Raw genomic sequence first — 20736 nt, 5'->3', positions numbered from 1 at the left:
GCCCGCATAGACACAGACACATTTGCAGTGCCGAATGCCCGTGTGTCAAGGCCAAATTGTAAGCCACTTCACAGCCAATTAGGTGCTTTCAACAGGCTCACACATGCACATACACACACACACGTACACCCACTGTAGTGTGTCCACATCTGTTGACAAATGACTGGCAATGTTCAACGGTGTTTGGCAGCACTTGTGTGGGCCCCGTGCCTCATTATGTGGCATTTTGGGCTAACCGCTTTAATTAGCTTTCGAGCACACACACAGACAGACACAGATGCAAAGTGCAGGCGGCAGTATTGCACAGGCCTCGCCTCGACCAACAGACTGGCTTCTGACCAGCAAAGCCACTTGAGTGCCGAGTGCCGAGTGCACTGACAGTGCCCAGAGTGCCGCCTGCTAATGCGGCGGAGGGGGCTTGGGCCTAGTGCACCTCGCGTTGACTCTAATTGAGTCACAAATCAACCAAAATATATTATGCACCGCAAATTGTGCGGTAATTACACGCACCCCCCATGCAGAGTGGCAAAACAGAGAGAGAGAGAGAGAGAGTGAGACAGAGACAGCTAGTGTCTGCTGTCTCGCTAATTTATGGCGCCAAGTGTAGCATACTTTCCAGCACCTGCACAAGACATCGACTCCAGCCGACAGGCAACTGGCGACCAGGCGACAATGGCAGCGTTAATTTGCCTGCTAATGAGCCACAAAAACAAGCGCGGCTTCTGCATTGCCATGTCATGACAGTGGAGCAGTGGGAGGAGGGAAAGTGGAGTATTTCCGGCTTAATTATGTTAATTTCACCCCACTCAAACCGCTGCTCAACATCAAATGCCATGCTCATGCTCATGTCTCCCCTTCCGCAGACAACGCGGCGTATGCGTGATGCGTGTGGCTGCAATCAAGTTTTAGAGCTTTCTCTCTCTTTCTCTAGCTATATCTATATATAAATATATGTATGTACAAAATCGACTATTCCGAATCAAAAACCCAATCTTTGCACTGGCGCCACTCTGTCCATTCCTTCGTTCGTTCGTTCGTGTCCGTTCTTCGAGTCAAAAATGTACTTTAAGGAACGAACAAATTATTTGTGCAACCGCGTTAGGGAAGAGCATTTTCAGCAGTAGTGTGGGAGGGGGTAGAGCCAGAGAGGGGGAGCACCCAAAGTCAGTGTCAGTTTGTCGCTTCCTTTGCTTTCATATTTTGAATACAAATTGCTTTATTTGCGCTGCTGCGCCAATTTCAAATCCCCCTCTATAAAGCCACCCCCTTAGCACCATTCCGCCCCTTTCCCTTCCCCCTTCACGTACTTGTCAGATTTCGCTCCACAGAAGTTATAAACAAGTGGGTTTCTGCTGCCATTTTTGTACCTTTCTCCGCTCTTTCCACTACTACTTGGAGAACGCTTCTGTCTTTTTTTTTCCCCCTCTGCATTGTTATATGCCCTGCAAAGGGGGAACACTGAAATCCGAGACTCTTTTACTTCATATATATTTGAAAGTAAAATCAATAGAGCGTCGACTATAAATCTATGAGAAAGCGAACCATCGATCATTTTTCTGCCCGCGTAAATTACAATTTGTCCAATCAGTTTTTCACTAATATAAGCTTTTTCATGTTAAAATAACGAACTATTTTGTATATTTCAGGCTATTTAATGTGGAGTGAGGTATGTAATATTTCAGTACCATATTTTTACTGCATTTTGTCGAACTTTTAAGGCAATTAATTTCGTAACATATTTCAAAACGGAGCAGTGTATCCACAACTTCGACCTGCACAGCTTTCTCCCGTTCTATCTGTTGGCATTTTTCTCTGGGTTGGTTTGGTTTTTTGTTGTTGTTTTTTTTGTTGTTGTTTTTTTGAATTTTATAACATGCCACACAGCGAGGGTGAGGGTTGCTCCAACAAATAGAAGGAGGGGCTGGTAGGACAGGAGACTGAGACTGGGGGGTGCTGTGCTCTATATAGGTGATTTTTGAGTTCTGTTTTCCACACAGCAGACAACAACAAATTGCTCCCCAATGAGCGTTTGTCCTCACGAAAGTTATTTGCATGCCATTGTCCTCTCTTCATCTCTCGTTCTCCACAGCCTCCTGCTGTTTGCTGTTTTACTGTTTGTTGCCAGTACATAATAATTGAATAATATTCATATTTGATATTTGACAAATCATCTGATTCTAATTTGACATGGTCTCTGGCAATCTCCGGCAATCTCTGACAATATCTGACAAGCGAGTGAATCAAGGTAATGGGACAGAAGGACAGACAGAAAGACAGACAGACAGACAGACGGATGACTCTACATTGTCGACAAATGAATCTGCGAGTGGCAGTGTAGCAGAGTTTTATGCGCGGATTAATGCCATCCAACTTTACGATTCGCAACTCTCCCCTGCCCCCACGGCCACCTCCTCAGGGGGCAACTTTGTTGTTCTGCTTGCCATAAAAAGAAATGAAAATGGGGGAAACCGCAGCCAAATTAGCCCAAAAGCCCGTGCAATGCACGGCAACAAACATATTCCGGTTTACGAGTATGGCAATGGCTATGGCTCCATATGCAGATCGCTGGCAGATCCGTTGCCGTGGAAGTTATGCCCATTGGAAATGCTCTTTTAATTAGCTGCTGACAACAGAGGCTGCAGCACAGTGCAAAGCACTGGAATATGGGTTAGCCCCCCAACTTTGTAGCGTCAAAACATCCGTTTGCATCTAAATTTAGCCATCAGGAACGTTGATGATGGGTCGCCCACCCACTACATGGCATGAAAACGAGGGAAGAGGATGAGAAGAGGTGGTGTTGCATGCGACTAGAAGATACCTCTACGTATTTGCATATATTTCACAATCTAAAACCATGTCTGATGTTTACCAATGCCTAGGTGCTCCCTTAAAATTCTAATATACCCAACACACACCCATTAGCATGTAGTTTTGCATGGTATTAACATTGCAATTTGCTATGGTCTATGTCTTTCTTTGTCGGACAAACTAAACAGAGAATCGCAGAGCAGCAGCAGCAGCAGCAGCCAGAGAGGAGAAGAACCTTTGGGGCACGCCCGTACGTGCTGCATTCTGTTTTGATTCGCTTGGCATCTTGTTTATGTGGGAATATACACTCGGTTCACTCGTGTATTTTAATATGTGGAATAACTGGAACAGGGAGGAGGCCACGCCATCAAGGCAGGTGGCAAGGCATCATCTCTTCCGACTTGGGGCAGGGCAAAGGGGAGACAGAGTATTGATAAACACTTTTAATACTTTTTATTGTACGAGTCGAAACGAAAAACATTTTTATGGGCTCTCGCGGTTGCTCCTCGTTCTCCTTGGGGATTGTATAATTTTATGGCAAATTAATACAATGGTGAAACGTATGTTGTGGGGGATATGAATGGCCTGGGTTCTCAATTTATGCGGTTATTTATCATTTGTGGCTAATATCGAACGAAACATATTATTATTATTATTATATTTTGCACATTGCGCGCCTCATCCTTGTCCTCGTCCTCGTCCTCGTCCTCGTCCTCGTACACACTCGTAAATGTGTGGAAAATGTTTACGCCAAGCGAAAATGATTCATATTCTTGTGCAATTACCGAATGTTAATGTTAATGTTAATGTGGATGTTTTTGTTCTTTCTCTGGCATAAAAATCTAATATCTAATGGAGAACGAATGAAAAAACTGAAATCGAGTCAAAGGTTAACAGCATTAAATGGGCCGCAGTCGTGAATAAATAAATGATTTAGTGTGCCCATAATTCATGGCCATCCCATGACTCTTTGCACTATAAAAAGTGGAGCTCAAATATATTATTATTGTGGAGCATATGTGTAGAAATGATTAGAAATATTCGCCAGAGGATGGGCCCCAGTTCTTTGAGTAATGAGAAGATGATTCAAGTTGCGGAATATCGTAAGGGGAAATGCTGTTACAGTGCGCTGTTAACTGTTAACAGTCACTGTTACACGCACTCTCTCTGTCTCTGTGTCTCTGTTAATGTTGCTGCAGCTCTTTGGGCCATGTATTTATCGGGGCCTTCAGTCGCCAGGCAGCCGTTGGGACAGCAGCAACCAAGAAAGAGTAAACCAGAATGGATGCAAGTGCGTGATTTGTTGGGCATAGATTTGTGGTGTTGTGTGGAGTGGCTTGGATTGGGTTATTCGGTTTCCCTTCCATCACACACAATGAGAGCCACTCATTTGTCGCTACATCTACGAGTGTATGGCTAAAGTTTTGGCTATTAAACTGCTGCCAATTGCCGTTGACGTTGCCGTTTCTGTTGCCGTGATTCATATGCTGTCGGGAGGGAGCTGCTGGCCAACTTTTTATGACAAACGGAAGACACTTGAGCCAAAGTTTTCCCTGTACTTTTCGGAGCCATAAAAGTGGAGGAGGACAAGAACCTGTCCCTCGCTGTCTGTCCCCAGCTGTGCCCCGAGTGGCTCCGTTAACGGCGAAGCTTTTGAACTATTGATGAGCCATTTGATACAATTAGCTTGGAGATCCCTCGCTCTGTGTGCTGCATGCCAAGTGCCGTCTCCACTCTCCTTGTGCTGCGTCTTTTTCTGTTCATTATTTATGTTCATTTCATTTTGAAAATTCTTGAAAAATGCTTACATTTCGCGCACCTTTTCAGTTCCCATTTTCAGTTTCCGTAATGAGTTTTGCTCCTTTTTTTGTCTTGTTGCTGTTTGTTGGACGCTGCCCCATGCCACGGCCGTGCACGTCGCGGGTTGAATGCGGATGAGGATGAGGTACGTAACGGTACTCTGTGGCAGGGCAGCCATCGACTTGACAGCCAGCCGAATGATTGAACGCGTGTCCATCAAAAAGTGCGTCTAATTGCTTTTTCCCCCCTCCCCCCACCAGCTCCAACAAGCAAAAAGGAGAACAAGCGAAAAAAAACGGGGTAAAATTGCTAGGCAAAAGGTAATTTTTTGTGTTGTCTGCCAGTTGTACAATTTTTGTACTTTTTAGCGGGTTTGGTTCCTAATTTGATTTGCTGTTTATGCCAAGGGGGTAAGTACATCTTTAAAGGGTTAAGGTGGTTGGAAAAAGGTTAAAGAAAAGCACTTGGCTTGCCGGGGGGAATACAAAAATTAGCAATGAGACAATTAGATGTGATTAAAGTTGAGCCTAAAAGCATGCTGGAATATGGGCCAGGGCTGAAAGACAGGATCTAGCTGGACATTGAGCGACAATTTATGAGAAATATGAAGAAAGTTGTTCAATATTTGTCTAGGATTTCATATTTCTGTGCTGGAAAACTAAGAACAAAAATGAGATAAATTCGAAAAATAAACATGAATAAATATTCTATGTTTTTCGTACAACATTTTGACTTTCCTTTAAGGCCAAGGCAGAAATGTTTTGTGCTGTTGGTAATAAAGCAGGCAGAATGGGCCTCTGAGGCTCCTGCTTCTGGTGCCCCCGCCTGCTGCTGCTGCTTCTGGTCCATTTCCCGTAGGTCTTTTTAGCCTCGATGCTACATGCCCCTGCCTTGTGTTAATGTTATGTAAGTAATTTACCTCAACTACAATCTCTACCTACCACTCCCCTCGCTTCCTCTCTCTGTGTGTGCGTGAGAGTGAGCTTAATTTAGTGCCTCTTCCCCCTACGACCTCTCCCCCCTGCCCCCTTTGTGCTAAACACATTTTACGTGTTATTCAATTTTTGCAAACTAAACGTAAAAATATCATGTTTCTCCCTCCCATCTCCTCCCTTTAGCGAAAACAGGAAATATGCCTGGCATCAGGGCAGAAACGAGCCAGAGTGGGTGGCTGGCTGGCGTGTGGCAAGGGCAGACATGCCTCGTTATGGGGGCAAGAAGCACTTTCCCTGCTTCATGTGAGAGTGTGGAAAAGTAAATATCAGGTTAATGGATTTGACGCCGCACGCAGCAGTTTCACTTTCACTTTCGCTTTTCCTTCCTTGGCTCTGCTTTTCCTTTCGAGCATTTTCCACTCAATAAACTCCCGCTTTGAGGCTGCGGCAACATTTTTCCCGCCGATAAGCAATTTTCCCGTAGACACAGCAGCCTCAGCCCCTGCCTCAGACTCTGCTGCTTCATTTGCTTCTTTGAACACCTTCCCGGCCATTGTCTCAAAAATCAGTGAGAGAAAATTGCTTAATGTGAAACAAGAAATTGTTCTTGCCACGAGCAGATGGAGAGCCACAGAAGGAGGGGCTCCTCCAGTTTCCACTGACAAATGGCTGGAATTTTGTGTGCAATTATTCACATAAAATGTTGCAATTGATTTCTGCTGTCGCTTATCGCTGGCATCCACATGTTCATTTTCGTTTTCATTTTGCAATTCCCAATCCGATTGCTGGCATCGTAAACTCCGCTTATGTCTGGTCAAGGGGGGCGATACGGATAGGGCTACAATGTGTGCAAGGAATCCAATACAATCCTTCCATATGCAAAGTGGAAAACCAGGGACAGGGAGCAACACAAGGTACAAATCACATCAGAGATCTCCTTTCGTTTCGTTTTGCCCCTTTGCTTTTGCGGAGTCCGCCAAGTCGCTAAGTCGTTTTAATGGCCAATAAAAGCAAAATGTTGTCACTTTTTTCGAATTTGTATAAATTTTCATTGCCCCGGATAAGCCGTTCTCAGCTTCGCTTTCCACAGTCGCAGAGTGGAAGGACTCCACCCCACCCATCTCTGATGCTGAAATACTACGTGCAATATTCATGCCAGAGCCAGGAGAAAGGGTACAGTGGAGGGGGTGTGGAAGGGTTGCTGTTGCTTCTGCTGCTTTCTTGTTGTTTACGATGTAAAAACTCTTTTTTTTTTTTATTTTGCAACTTATCGCGTGCAACAACAAGCGGAGAACCTCTGCCTCAGTCTCGCTCTTCCAGTCTCTTCTCTGATTTAGTTTTGGCGGGCGAATCAATTTGTTTGCCTGCGAATAAATAAATAAAAGAGAGATGGTGGGGGGGGGGGGGGGGGGCACACAAATCGCCATCAAATCGCCAATTGGATCGGTTTTAAGCACTTTTTACGACTGGCGCTCGTGGCCAGATTTGTTCGCATTATGTCGCCCGCTGATTATAATTTATTATTATCTATTTGCAGTGTGCCACCACCACCACATAAACGCTATGGTCTCCTCCGCTCTACTCTCTTCCTGACACTTTTTTCAATTGCCACCGAAAATCGACCGCTAAGCGGCGGTGGCGGCTTCGATTGCGGCTCCTGCCTCCTGCTGCTGCCGTTGCATACTTTTGGGCGGAGTAATCCAATATCGAATCGGGAGATGGCAAATTTATTTAGCCCAATATCATCGTAAAGTTGGCGCATAAATTCCCTGCTTTGGCAATCTCATGTCACCTTCGGCTAATGAAAGATTGGCCTTCCTTTTTTTAACAATCCAATCAAGAACGATTGCCAGAATGCTGTTCAGACTGAGGGATGCCCTGGAAGGTGTAGAGCAATAAGTAAAGGGAGGTTGCTAGAGGATAAAACAATTAAGACTCCAGACTGAGGAACGAAACTTCGTTGCATTTCTTTATTGAGCAGTCATTTATCTGCCTCTATCTCTCCTAATTGACATCTTTGTTTGTGAACATCTTGAGAGAGACTTCCTCGTAGTCTACTGAAATCGGGAGCTCAAACAGCGTTAAGCCTTAACCTTCATTCCATAAATTCCATATTTTCCTGTTACATACATCCTCAAGTACACAAAACACCCGAAAGAGAAAATCGCTGAGAGGGCATCAGGCATCAGGCATCAGGAGCAGGCACCCCGAGGGAAAATCATGGTTTATGCCGCAGTCTCTGCATAATTTTTCCATTATTTCACCTTGCGCTTGCCAAAAAATAGAACACAAATTTATTGAAGTCATAAACTGTTGTTTAACCTTCACGTTTGTGGTTTACCACAAAGGAAGACCTTTGTTCTTACATGGCACACTCATGTGATGTGATGTGTTGTGATGTGATGTGACGCCATGCCAATCCCTCCGACTCCCCTCCCTCATGTAAAGCCAATATAATGCATCCCATTTTATGGGTATTTAATAGATGGGGCCGCGGGAAAGTGAGTTTTGAGTTTTCAGCCTGGTTCTTCCTTCCTCAATAAAATGAGGGATGTGCTCTAATGATGATGATGCATTTGGCTAAAACGAAAGCGAAATTAAGCCAAATTAAATGAGCAATTTTTTGCACGCCTTCTCTAGTGTGTGTCTGTCTGTTGGCCCTGTTCCAAAATGATATGCAAAAGTGTTTTTAATTCGCGGCAACTGCAGAGATCTCTGACTGCAATTTATGAAAGTGAAGTGTCCTCCTGCCGCCGCTGCTGCTGCTGCTGCTGCTGCAGTTCCTGGTGGTGGTGGCGCTGCTTAGTGGGCTGCAGGTTTGGGCCACCCTGCAGGCAGATCTTTTAATTGATTGCATGGACGGATGGGTGGATGGATGGGCGGATGGACAGATGGATGACTGGCTGCCTGGATGGTTTGGCCTATCGAATCGCAACTGGCAGCATCCATATGGAGTGCGTTTCTTTATCAATTAATGCGCTGCATTTTATTGTTAAGCACATTAACGCAGTCACGCATTGTGGATACCCTGTGTCGAAGCCCTGCCCCCTCCCTCCCCCAGTGTTCCCTGTTGCAGCGCTCTTGCGGCGCCACCGCTGGGATAATGGTGCGCCTGGTCGAATGGCATGTAAATTTTAATCCAATTGCGTGCTGGCTGTTCTCCTCTGACTCTCCTCTCTCTCTCTCTCTGTGGCTGTATTTGTGCAGTATTTATTTTTGCTAGCCGCTTTTCCGGCCGAATGCATTTGATTGTGTTTTTCCTCTGCCCTGCTCTCCTCCACTGGCCACGCCCATGCCACTGATTGTGGCAGCCCCAAACTGTTCATTCCGCTGGCCAGTCAGAAATTGTTGGCTGATGTTCGAAAGGTAAAATTTGGTTCGATTTTTGGGGCTTGTAAACTGCACAAAACAGCAGCACAGATTGTCGGTGGATGTGTGTTGGTTGAGTGCACAAATAATTTGATTATGACTCGTATTTGATGATCCACAGCATGCCAGGGATAAATATCCACTAATTGAATTAAGGAACAAAATTAGTTTTTCAATTAAACAAAGGCCCAGCTGAGCTGGCAAATAGATGCCAGCCAATGGGTGCTCTTTGTCAGTGTTGCCTTTCACTTTGCGACATCTTCCTGCTGCCACGCACATGACACCTCAACTTCCGCTTCCACGCACTTCTCTGCTCTTCTATCTTCTCTCCGTTTCCCATTAATAATTCCGCTTAAATGCTTTCTAATAATTTCCGCATAATTCATAACGCTGAACGATGGCTGGATGGCTGGCTGGCTGGCTGGCTGGAACGTTTTATGCGTCACTTGGCGCACGATAAGGCTCCTTTTGTCGCACTTCCTGTCTCTGTTTGCGCCACACAAACACTAAGGTACACACACACACACACACACAGATACAGCCACCTATACCACCTCTGTACGTGTACCTATATTCATAGCCGATTGATAACCTTAATAAAATGCTTCACATTATGCCAATCGATTGCACACCATGAATGTGTTTATCCTTTGCCAGCGGAATACAATCACCTACCCAGCCCCCTTCTGTTCACCCCCATAGTGTGGGGGGGCGTGGAACACATCAAGACCGGCTGTTGCCAACAAAGGAGCACAGGGACCATCATCAGAGACGCTGCTCTGATGATGAGGCGCTCGGAGTCGTCTACCTCTACCTTGTTGGCCTATGGAGGCGGCGGCTCTTGCTCCTGCCACAACTCCTTCCGCCGTTGCTGCTGTTGCTGCCACGCTCATTTACTGCTGCTGAGAAGGGGGCGGGCGGGGAGGGAAAGTGGATGATGGGGCAATGGCAATTGTGCAAAAAGTGCCAATAAAGCACATTCTTTGTTCGGCTCGCAAAGTGCTCAACAAAGCGGGGAGGATATAGGGACAGGGGCAGAAGGATAACGTGTTACGCAAGCTTAGTCTCCCTCCCAGTGTGAGAGTGTTGTGTGTGTGTGTGTGTGGCTTAGTGTGCAAGGATAATAATAATAACCTATGAATAGGTAACAACTGAGCGAAGGAGAAAGAGTCGCGCAGGTGAAGAGATGAATCGGTGGATACCTTGGAGGAAAATATGGAAATAAAATTGGAAGAAAGTGGGCGAGGGATATAGCTGGAATCTGGAGGTTAGGGAATGAAGACTGAACTATTTTTATGTTTTTTGAGGTCCCAAAAGATGAGGAGAAATATGAGAATTTCCATTGAAGAGTAAGGAAAAATACTGCAAAATGTTTTTGCCATTTCGATCACATTCTCTCCTACAAAAGTTCACTACAGGGTATCCCCCCAGTTGGAGGCTGCTGCTCTGAATGTTGTGCGATGTGGTGGGGGCTGCCTGCCGCCCCCATCGTTGATTGCACTGTAGGTGGCTCCGTGCTACACACATGGACCTTGCCTGCCGCCTGCCTGCTTTTGATTGTTTAGCTCTGTTCGTTCTGCGTCTGTGTATCCATCAGATACCCAATTGTTTGCCCAGCCCCCGTCATATTATCCCAGCCAGGACCTGGACCTGGACCTGGACCTGGCGCTGGAGCTGAGGTGCAGAAGAAGTGGGAGCAGGCCGCCGCATCGCTCGTCAGACACAGACACACCTCATTGATTTTATTGTGCTTTTTTCGCCTGTCCCGCCCCATGTGCCTGCCCTTGCACCCAGCCATTGAAAATGCTCATAAAAATGCCCACACAATGGAAACGATGATGCGGCTGTTAGAAATGAAAGGTGGAAAGGGATCGCACATACTCGTATATGGCAGGAAAAAAAAAACCCCAACCTGAACTGTGGTTTAGCTCTTAACTCGAACAATGGACAATGGGCAGTGGCCAGAGATGAAGACCCATTCTCCTTCCACTGGACACACAACCTGATGTCTATTTTAGACGCACATCAGCAGCTGTGAAGATGCTTTTGGCTCCTTGCCTTTGGGTGGGGTTTGGGGCATGGACTGTCAAAATGGGAGCCGCTTCGTCGCTGTTCGTCTAATGAGCTGTGGCGGGGCAAATGACTCTTTCTTTGTGTGTGTGTGTGTGTGTGTGTGTGTGAAACTCATACGGATGGGAAAAATGCAGGGAAATGCCTGCCAGCCGGCTGAGAAATGAGAAATTCATTTTCGAAATGCCAAAAGAAAAGTCAGGGAAAAAGTATCGCAATTGTAAATTGCAATTTTGCCTGGCCAAATGAGTTTTGAAGTCTAGACTCCACTGCTCGCTCCACGCTACAATGTTGCCGTGTCTTGTTGCAGCAGCACCCTCCTCCTGTACACACGCCTCCCCTGCTCTGGTGTTAATTTGTTAGCACGTTGCACCCGAGGCAGACAGTGATTAATTACGAGAAAAACAAACCAGCGACCAGTGCCAGAAATAGTCGAGTGGGACAGCAACCAAAAACTTTAAAGTTAATTAGTTGCCGAGGAGGAAGGAGAAAACTCCAAAATAGTTGCCATGCCACTCACCTCTCGCTCTCACCTGGTTGTAGGCACAAAAAACCGATTCGAATAAATTGTAAATTCTGTCCCGACCGCAATTTCCGCATTAAATCATTTCCAGGCCATTTCACAGCCGCCGGCGGCGAGCTGTGCCTGTGCCTGTGCCTGTGCCCCACAGCGCCACAGAGAACCACCTTTACCGCAATGCATCCACAACGCACATCCCCCTCGCTCACTCATTCACTCATTCACCCACTCATCCATTCATCCATTCCATTCACTGGCGCACACGCATTCACTCATTCGTTTCGTTTCATTTCGATCCGCAGGTGAGAGAGAGCAAAAGCAAAAGCAGCCGCCTGGAATGCCCTGGCCCATGAGTTTTGGGGCTTTTCGAATATGCAAAAATTACACAGTCGAGTGCATCAGGTGGTGGTGGGGTGTGTGGTGTTGCTGCAGCCGCTTTTCGCCCCCATCCTGCAGTTGGCCACTTCAAATATATCACGCGTGAAGCGCGTCCTGGCCTGTCTGCCGTTTGATTGACAAACGTCCCACACACACACACGCACACCCACACAGGCTTGGGGCACACTAAGGTGCACTCGTTTCGCGTTTAGAAAAGATAAATTTAAGTAATTGTCAATATTTCAAGCGGCGTAATTGCTCTGGGCTCGCGTCCACTCCATGCGGAGATGCAATGCCAAAAAAAAGAGGGGAAGGCAGCATAAAATAAATCCCATTGCAGAAGTACACTCCAACAACCCGCACAGCCACACTCCACTCTGCCCTCCCCCCGCTGCAGCTGCAGCTGCGGCTTTATGCAGTTCTATGCCATTTTACACTTGACGTTTTACCAATTTCGGAAGAGTTTTCGTTTTATTGTGGCAGTCAGAGAGGCACAGCGGCACCCTGCAGTTATGGCAGTTCGGGGCGTTTGCTGGACTAAGCAGGAAAGAATCCTGCAACAGTTTTAACTCCTTCTTCAGCTACTCCTCTGGGCACATCTTCTAGCTGTCATTGCTCGTGGTCTGCCCCTTAGGGTATCAACTATTCCAGCACTCTCAATCAACATCATTACATCTCCTCTCAGTTGGTTCAATTTTTTGTTGTTGACACTTTTTGTTGCAATTGCTGCCGCGTTTTTTGTATGTTTTTTAGCTGCAGTGCTGCAGCAGCGGCAGACAATTTTGTTGCGTGTTAACAACTGCAACAATTTAGGTTTAATTGATGCGAGAGGAGCCGCTGCTGCTGCAGCCAAAGGCAGGGCTGAAGTGTCGGCCTCGGACACTCCGCAACTCTGCAACGAAAACTCTCGTCATTTGCTGACTGCCCCACACACACACAACGCTGGACATGCCACTGCCACTGCACGGCTTTTGTGCGCAACTTTTCCGGACATTGCCGGACGGCGTTCGGTGAGGTTTTTAGTTTCTTTTTTGTTTTGTTTTTGTCTCCCGCTTCCGGCGCTGACGAGAGTTGTTAGATAAAAGCTATTTACATGTTGTTATTTATGATTTTGCAGCTAAAATTCTCGCTCGGTGAATTATTTGCACACTGCCTCTGCCTTTTGCCTGTGTGTGGGTTTTATATTTATATTTATATGCTGCTTGAATGCTCTTTTGCCACATGTTAACACCTCAGACAGAGGCAGAGAAAGAGACTGACAAAACACAGGAGCCACAGGAGCAACAGCTGGACTGACCAGCGGAAGGCAGAAAACAAACTGAAAACAAACTGAAAAGTCCTTTGGCCATTATTGAACACTAATCCCCGTGTGTGAGCATGGGAATAATAGCCCCCATCTATGCCACTCTTTGACTCTCCCTTACTTGACTTTACCTCCCCTTTGAATCTTTATTACTTTCCGCTGACTCATGAGGATGCCGGCGAAAGCGAAACTCATGCAAAGGTTGACTTGATTTATGGGCCAGCGACTGAGATCCCTGGCCTCTCCACATGTGCTTGACTTTGTCCTGGAGCCCCTTTTTTTTATGAGATTTCAGCAGTGAAGGAACCCACGGGGCGTATGATGAATATGTAATAGCAAATGTTATCCACTGTGTTGAAACTTTGATTTACTAACTGCGAAAAATAAATATTAAATTTTCAATTACTGTGGGTGGCCACATGCCGCCACATGCCGCCCCCTGCCGTTGCCAGACTGCAGCAGCAGCAACAACTTTGACTTTTTCCATGCAATTACCTTCGTTCAGTGAGAGAGTGAGCTCCAGACAGCAGAATGTCCTTCTGCTTCGACAGGAGCTGCTGGCCCAGGTTCGACTTTGCTTGCAGTTGGCCATTAAAGGAAATTGTCTGTAAAAATGTGGCCGTATTTCTTTTTGCAAGGTACTTAAAATTAAATTATTGGACACATTAACGTCTTGACTTTGCTACAGACTAGACCAGCAGCAGGACAGCAGGAGCTACTACTAGTAAATGCCACGTAATGACGTCATTAAAGCAAGTGAAATGTGCTTTTATTATTTGCGGGGCAGGCAGCCAGACAGGACGCAAAAATCATGACAGTCACAGGAACACTTTCCAATGTGGAGAAGCTCCTCTCCTCCCCCCATGGCAGAGTGATTCCAGTGCACATGCTCATTAATCTTAATAAAGTTAACAGGGCGACAAGTTTATTAAAAGCAGCACCAAATCCAGCTCCAAGCGATGGCGCCGAAGGTGTACCCAGACAGCGGCGACTGGCGCCTAGATAAGAGCTGCAGCGTCACCATGATGCTTCCGCTTGGACAGGACATACACACATATGTTGGCTCATTAGCATAAGCCAAGGATATGATTGGGAAGAATTTCATTAGGCCATCCACTCGAGTGGGGTGCTCCACACTCCCTCAAAGCTTTCTCCCACCTTAACGCTCATGCTGTGACACTGCAAATCGAATCAATCGAAAAGAAGAAAGCCAAAGGCAAGACATTCCGCGACATTCCCATATAAATTATATAACCATTCACAGAAATCGAATCGAATCGAGAGCCAGAGCCAGAGCCAGAACGAGGCGTAAATGGAATTAAATGCTAAATGCAATCTCTTATTGGATTACAGACCCTGCCCTCTGCCCTCTGCCCTCTGACTCCTGCTCGAGTGTTACGTGTCTCGCACAATGTGCGAATTATTTGGCTAATTTAGCGAATTAGCGCGACATTTTTGTGCCAGGCGACAGGCGGCGACAGGCAGGCAAAAGGAATTCCAATATGCAGAAACAGCAACGGCAAGCGGCGTGCCCGTTACTCTTAAATCATTTGGCACTTAAAGCCTGCCGCCCGCAGCAGTGGAAACTTTTTCCGGCATCCCTGTTTGGGACACTCACAGAGATACTCCTCCTGACTCTTTTCTGTGGGTTGGCTTCTAGCAACTAAGCAAAATGTCTGCAACTGTTTATTGTTGATAAATTGCTGCTGAGGAATTAGTGCGACTGCGACGATGATGGAAGACCAAGCAAGCACAAGGCCTGAGTCCATTCTGAGCCTCCATTCTCGTACTCGTACTCGTTCTGCACTGGACAGCAGCTTCACACACACACACACCTCAGGCCCCCACTCCTGGGGTAGCAGTTTTTAGAAAATGCAAATTTCCATAGCTATGAAAAGCAGGAAAAGAGCATAGGAGGATGCTGGCCAGTGGACTGGGGTGGACTCGAGTGGAGTGTAGTGGGAGGCCCGCAAATCTTTATGCCTGCTGGACTGCAGAGTGACACATGTCGGCAGCATAGAATCCGGAGAATCAGAGCGCTTTACTGAGCGATGGCCAGCCACAGATACACTCCCCTTGGACCGCTCCCACTCCCACTCCAACCACTCCACTGCTGATCTCATAATAAAGTTAGACAGAGCAGAGCAGCAGCCAAGCCGAGCCCGGGGTAAAGTTTTGGGTTTGTTTTGGCATTTATTTAGTTTTTAGTTTAGTTTACAGTTTTCAGTTTTTCCAGAGTGTGGATGGAGTGTGGAATGATATGCAAATTTGAGTAACTGCAAATGCAATTGAGGTGCCAGCATAATAATCGAGTTTACCCATGAGTCCCAGCCCCAGCACTTGCCCTTAAAGTCACTTGACTTTAAGCCTCTTTCTCTGTGCCCATTCCTGGCTCTACCCTCTGTCCTCTGCTCTCCACTTAACCTTAAGTGATCAGGTATTAAGCGGCCAGTTGTACCCACATAAATTCAAGCAGCAAATCGTTGCCCGAACATCGCATAAATCTTCGACTGTCCACTTTTGTCACAGACCGGAAATGTCCAATAAATTGTAATTTTTCCCTAAGCTTTGGCCGCTCTCCATTCTGCCGTGGGGGTGTTGCCTCTCTGTGTGTGGATTGCAGCTCAATCATCGTTTAATATTTATGTGCTGTTCGATTGTGAAGTTTATTGGATTTGTTGGACTCTGCCGGATCGAACCGAACCGAACCCCCTCGATAATTGCAGCGTTTGTCCATTTCGGACATCGCAAAGATGTTGCAGGTGTGTGCCTGGAATTTATTGTGCGAGTAGTTCCATGGCCAACGAAAAAGAGTGGACTTCTGCTCAATTGGTTTGTTATTTATGGGATTTCTTAATACTTGGTTTGGGTTGCTGGAAGCCCGACTGTCTGGGGGAGTGTTTTCTGTTGACTGCAGATGAAAGTTTGCTGCAGGATAATTGCCCGCTTAGAGGGTGACATTTGTTTTAGATTTAGATTAAACTTAAACTGCAGAAAATTCTGTAAATGAAATCAACTTTAGGCACTTCGAATTGGCAATTTGAGGCACTCTTTCATGTACTTCTTGTAAAAACCAAACACAATAAGCCATCATTGTGTATAAAATGCCAAAATCAAAAGCAAATTATCAACAATAATGCAAATAATGAAGCAATCTGCGAGTTGATGGCTGCCTCCCATCATTTCGGGTGGTGTATCCATGGGATTATGTGTAGATATTTGTGTACCTTCATTAGGCGGAAGGCGGGATGCCCATTCTCTGCATATGTTGCAGATCAGAAACCCTCACACTCCACCACCCCTTCTTGTGCCTTTCTGGGCTGCTGTGTCACATCAAACGGAATTGATTAAAATCTAAAATGAAATAGTGTTCTGTTCTGTTCTGTTCGTTATTGTCACGTACTCCGGCTATGGCCCCTAAAAGTATGCGCACACACACCAACCCACGCGAATGACAACAATCCTTTTGTAAGGATATTATAGATGGAGTACAGCAGAGGGGCGGGAGCGGGATTGCAATTCAAATTTCAATCAAATGCGACCACTGCTCGTACCTTTTGCGGCACACATGCTGACCGACCACAAAGTGTTGTATCATTTGCACTCCTCCCACTCCCAATGCCCTTTCTTTTTTGGCCAAAATCAAATCAAAGGCTACAAACCGAAACCAGGAAGGGAGCGAAAAAAAGGTTGCAACTATTTTGCGGAGCAGAGAGAGAATCAGATAAAATTTTCATTACCTTATGGCCGCACATTATCGGCATACGGCCATCGTCTCCGACTCTACGCCATCTCGGCTTGGACTTGGATCTGGGCTCTGGGCTCTGGACTACTGGAGCACAATGTGCTGCTGATGACGTCGAGTGCTTTAGTTGTTGTTGTTGTTGATGATGCTTATTGTGTGAGCCATAAAAAAAAAGAAGCGCACAGAGAAAGCCGAGAAAGAGGACACAGAGAAAGGCAGGACGAAAGGCGACGTTTTTTATACAACAAACGACAAACGGAAAGTGTCCAACAGGAAATAAACAGGCGACAGCGACTCGGACTTGGGATTTTGGACACAAACTCGAACTGGGACTCGAACTGTGACTCCCATCCCATGTGCAGGGCAGCCTTCACGGCTTCCAATTCGGACAAATCCCAGCGAGAACAGCGTGAATAAAAAGGGTAATAATTTTATCTAGCATTCAGATCAGACACACGTCTGTCCATTGCCTCCTTTGGACCTCTCTCTCTCTCTCCCACTGTGTGTGGTTTTTTTATCCTCAGTCGTTTTTTTCCTGTAGATTGCAGAATACTTGAAACTTTGTCAACAGCCACTTGCCATTTTGCATGAGCAAGCTTATGAATAAGCGAACTCCTTTTGATTATACTGCAACCCATGCCAATCCAATCTCCCTTCTCTCCTTCCCTCGGGGACACTCTGGACACTACGAATGGATTCAATTACAAGTACCTTGAGCAGCGGTAAGCCTTGGCAGCATCTTACAGCTGCCAGCCGAGTGACAAACTGGAGCTACGAGTCAAGCTCTTTTGTTGCACTGAGAAAAACAATGTTTCTCTCTGGATTGCCCCAACTTTGAGCTATCTTTGTGCCTTCCCTAAGTGTACCCCTTCCGCTCCACTCGGCAATCCACTTCGGCCAGGGGTCTATAACTACTTCCGCTGCTGTTCGTGGGCTTTGGCCAGGGCCAATCTATCAACATAATTGATGGCTTCGATTAGTTGCAAAGCGTTTCGTTTTGAGACAAAGCTAAGAGCGAGAGAAAGAAGAGTGGCAGGATATTTGTTTGAGTGAGAGAGCGAGAGCTCAATGCACAAATCGGCGATTAATTAAATATTTACTCGAAGAGCTCAGCGTGGCAATTAATCTGGCAAGGCATTCGTTGCCCGTGTATCCGTGGAATCTTTGTGCTCAACTAATGAACTGATGCGGTGACGATAAATGGAAAACTTTAAAGGGTTTTCTTACCCCACTGTGGAGTGCTTCAGCCATTTGTCATGCATCTCGTGTTCAACTGCACGGAAAAAACAAAAACCTTCGCTCCAAGAGAGAGAGAGAGTGCGAAAGAGCACTTCTTGAGCCCACAAGCATTTTCGTTATAATTTATAATTTTCGCAGGAACCAGACTACACTCCACTTCTGCTCTTCATCAACGCCCTGCGCTGGGGGGGCCATAAACACACCAGGGGCAACGGCGTCGTCGCATAATTCTGCCATAACATTTTGGCCCAGGACTCGCAGCTCCAGCTCCAGCTCCACCTTGGAACTTCGACGCGAAGCTGCATTGCCGTCATTGTGTCGTCTCGACCGTGTACCTTGGTGTCATAAAACGAGACGCAAGGACTGCAGGGACAGCGAGAGAGTCTCCCAGTCTGAGGTTGAGTCTGTTTCCATGTATCGCCGCTGCTGCTGCCCCGTTGGCTGCCTGACAAAATGTAAAAATTGTGGAAATGTGCAAATGTCCTGCTGCTGCTGCCAGCCCCGTGCACGAGGCACGAGGCACGAGGCACAGAGTTCAAAGTCAATTGTAATTTTTATGGCCAAGTGCTACGCAATATGAATTACATGGTGAGCACTACACTACCACAGGCAAGGGGTAGTACAAACATTACGTCAGGTGCAGCCCAAAGGGTACTCCGCAGAGGCAGCAAGAGTGTTGCCAAGTCGCACGGAGAGAAAAGAGACAACATTTGACTTTCTGCTGGGAACCCATAAAAATGACAAACGAAATGTGTGTAAATTTTGTATTTCTGAGGTGGAAAGGGTAATAGGTCAGACCTCCGCTTGCCTGGATTGCATTTTCCTTCGCTCAATGTCAATTAGAAAGCCCCCCAACCAGATCCCAACTCTTATCAACACTCCAAACAGGCAGCAAAATTGAATTAAGCGACTTCTTTTCACGTACTTTAAGGCACAAAAGTGCTGCAGAAAAGTCCTACAAAGTGCAGGGAAAAAAAAGGTAGCCAAGAAAGGGTAAAGCCCACCCTCATAAGCCATCAGGAAATCCTTTGAAAAAATCATCAGCCAACTAATCCTTTTAAATGGCTTAAGAACAAAAAAAACAAAAAGTAAAAAAGAAGTGCCCGAAAATTGCTGGAAAAATATTTAAAAGTAATGAGAAATCTGTGCCGGGCCTTCATTATTTTGATGGCTGATTTAACCTGAGAGAAGCCGCTGATGCCAGATGCCGGATGCCGGATGCGGGATGCTGGACCGGGACTTTATCAGAGTCCTGCAAGGAACAACACGTTGTTTTCATTGCTCATTAGCGGCGACAGCGCGAGTTTAATTAGCATTGACGTTGCGCCCATCTGATTCCCATCTGAGATCTGTGAGAAGGGTTCGGTTAAATTGCTTCCGGCAGTTGCCACTCCATCCAGCATCCATCCAGCATCCATCCATCCAACCCTCAAGGAACAGCCAAACACCTTGAACACATTTGGCCAAAAGAAAAATTGAGCAACACTTTGATTCAATGAGCAAAAAGGACAAAGGTCGAAAGTGGGAGCCACTGGGAGGGGACTTGGAGGGTTGAATGTTGGAGCTACACACCCGCAACAGAAGCTCCAACTAATTGCCTTTTCGACATGCATTTAATCTCTATTAGATGGCAAAAACTTTTGCCCCACATGTGGAGAGAGCGGCAGGAGGGATCCCTGGCACCTTTGCTTCATAAATTATTAAGGGGTTCGATTGGCTGGCTGACTCTGCTGATTGTTCCCTTTTGGCATTTAAAACAAATTGTTGTTGTACGTTAGTTCGATTATTTGCCAGAGGGTTGGCCCCTTGACCGGACAGAGGACAGCAAAAACTTTTCCCTGATAACGATGAGAGTCCACATGAGAGTCCTCGCATCCATCCGCCCTCGTTCTCTGTCTCTATGGGAAGGTGTGAGCAGCATGCCTCTTACATATCAATAACGTTTTAGGTAGTGGCAGTGGCAGTGGCAGAGGCTGTAGTCCTGCAGGATATCCCCCCCTGTGCAGCAGCTGTGTCGACTGCTGATGACCTTTTAATTGAAGTGCCAGAAAGCGAACTTTGAGCTTTTGTTCTGGCTTTTTTTATTGTTGCTTTTGGTTTGTTTTGGGGGAGGTAATTCGATCAGGCAGGGACTCATCGAAGAGCAGGAGTCGGGAGCCAGAGTAGTCGGTGGAATGTGCCACGCCCTCCAGTCCGACTCCCTCTTCTGCTTCGGAGACTTCTCCTGCTCCAGCCATGCACACAAAAATGCAAATAAACGCGAGCACCCGACTCCCACCCCTCCTGGCATTCAATAAGCGGCATTCAAATCCCAAAAATCAAATTTTACGATGAGCCAAAGCCACTAGCATCCACGGGGAATCTCAATAAACAATCTGAGAATCTGAGAATCTGAGAATCTTGAGAAAAGTAACAGATTCCTTCTGCTGCTCCTTTGCCAGCAATTGCCGTTAATTAAACCCTTTGGGTGGAAATCCTCTGGCCAACCATTGGGCAAAAGTTTTTCCATTAAAAGGAAAGGCGCCCAGGCAGACCGCCAATGCCGCAGGCAAAAGCGCAAATCAAAAAG

This window comes from Drosophila guanche, unplaced genomic scaffold (genome assembly GCF_900245975.1).
Source record: "Drosophila guanche unplaced genomic scaffold, DGUA_6, whole genome shotgun sequence".
NCBI classification, from domain to species: domain Eukaryota; kingdom Metazoa; phylum Arthropoda; class Insecta; order Diptera; family Drosophilidae; genus Drosophila; species Drosophila guanche.
The sequence above is the reverse complement of the archived record's forward strand: the minus strand, read 5'-3'. Positions refer to the sequence as shown.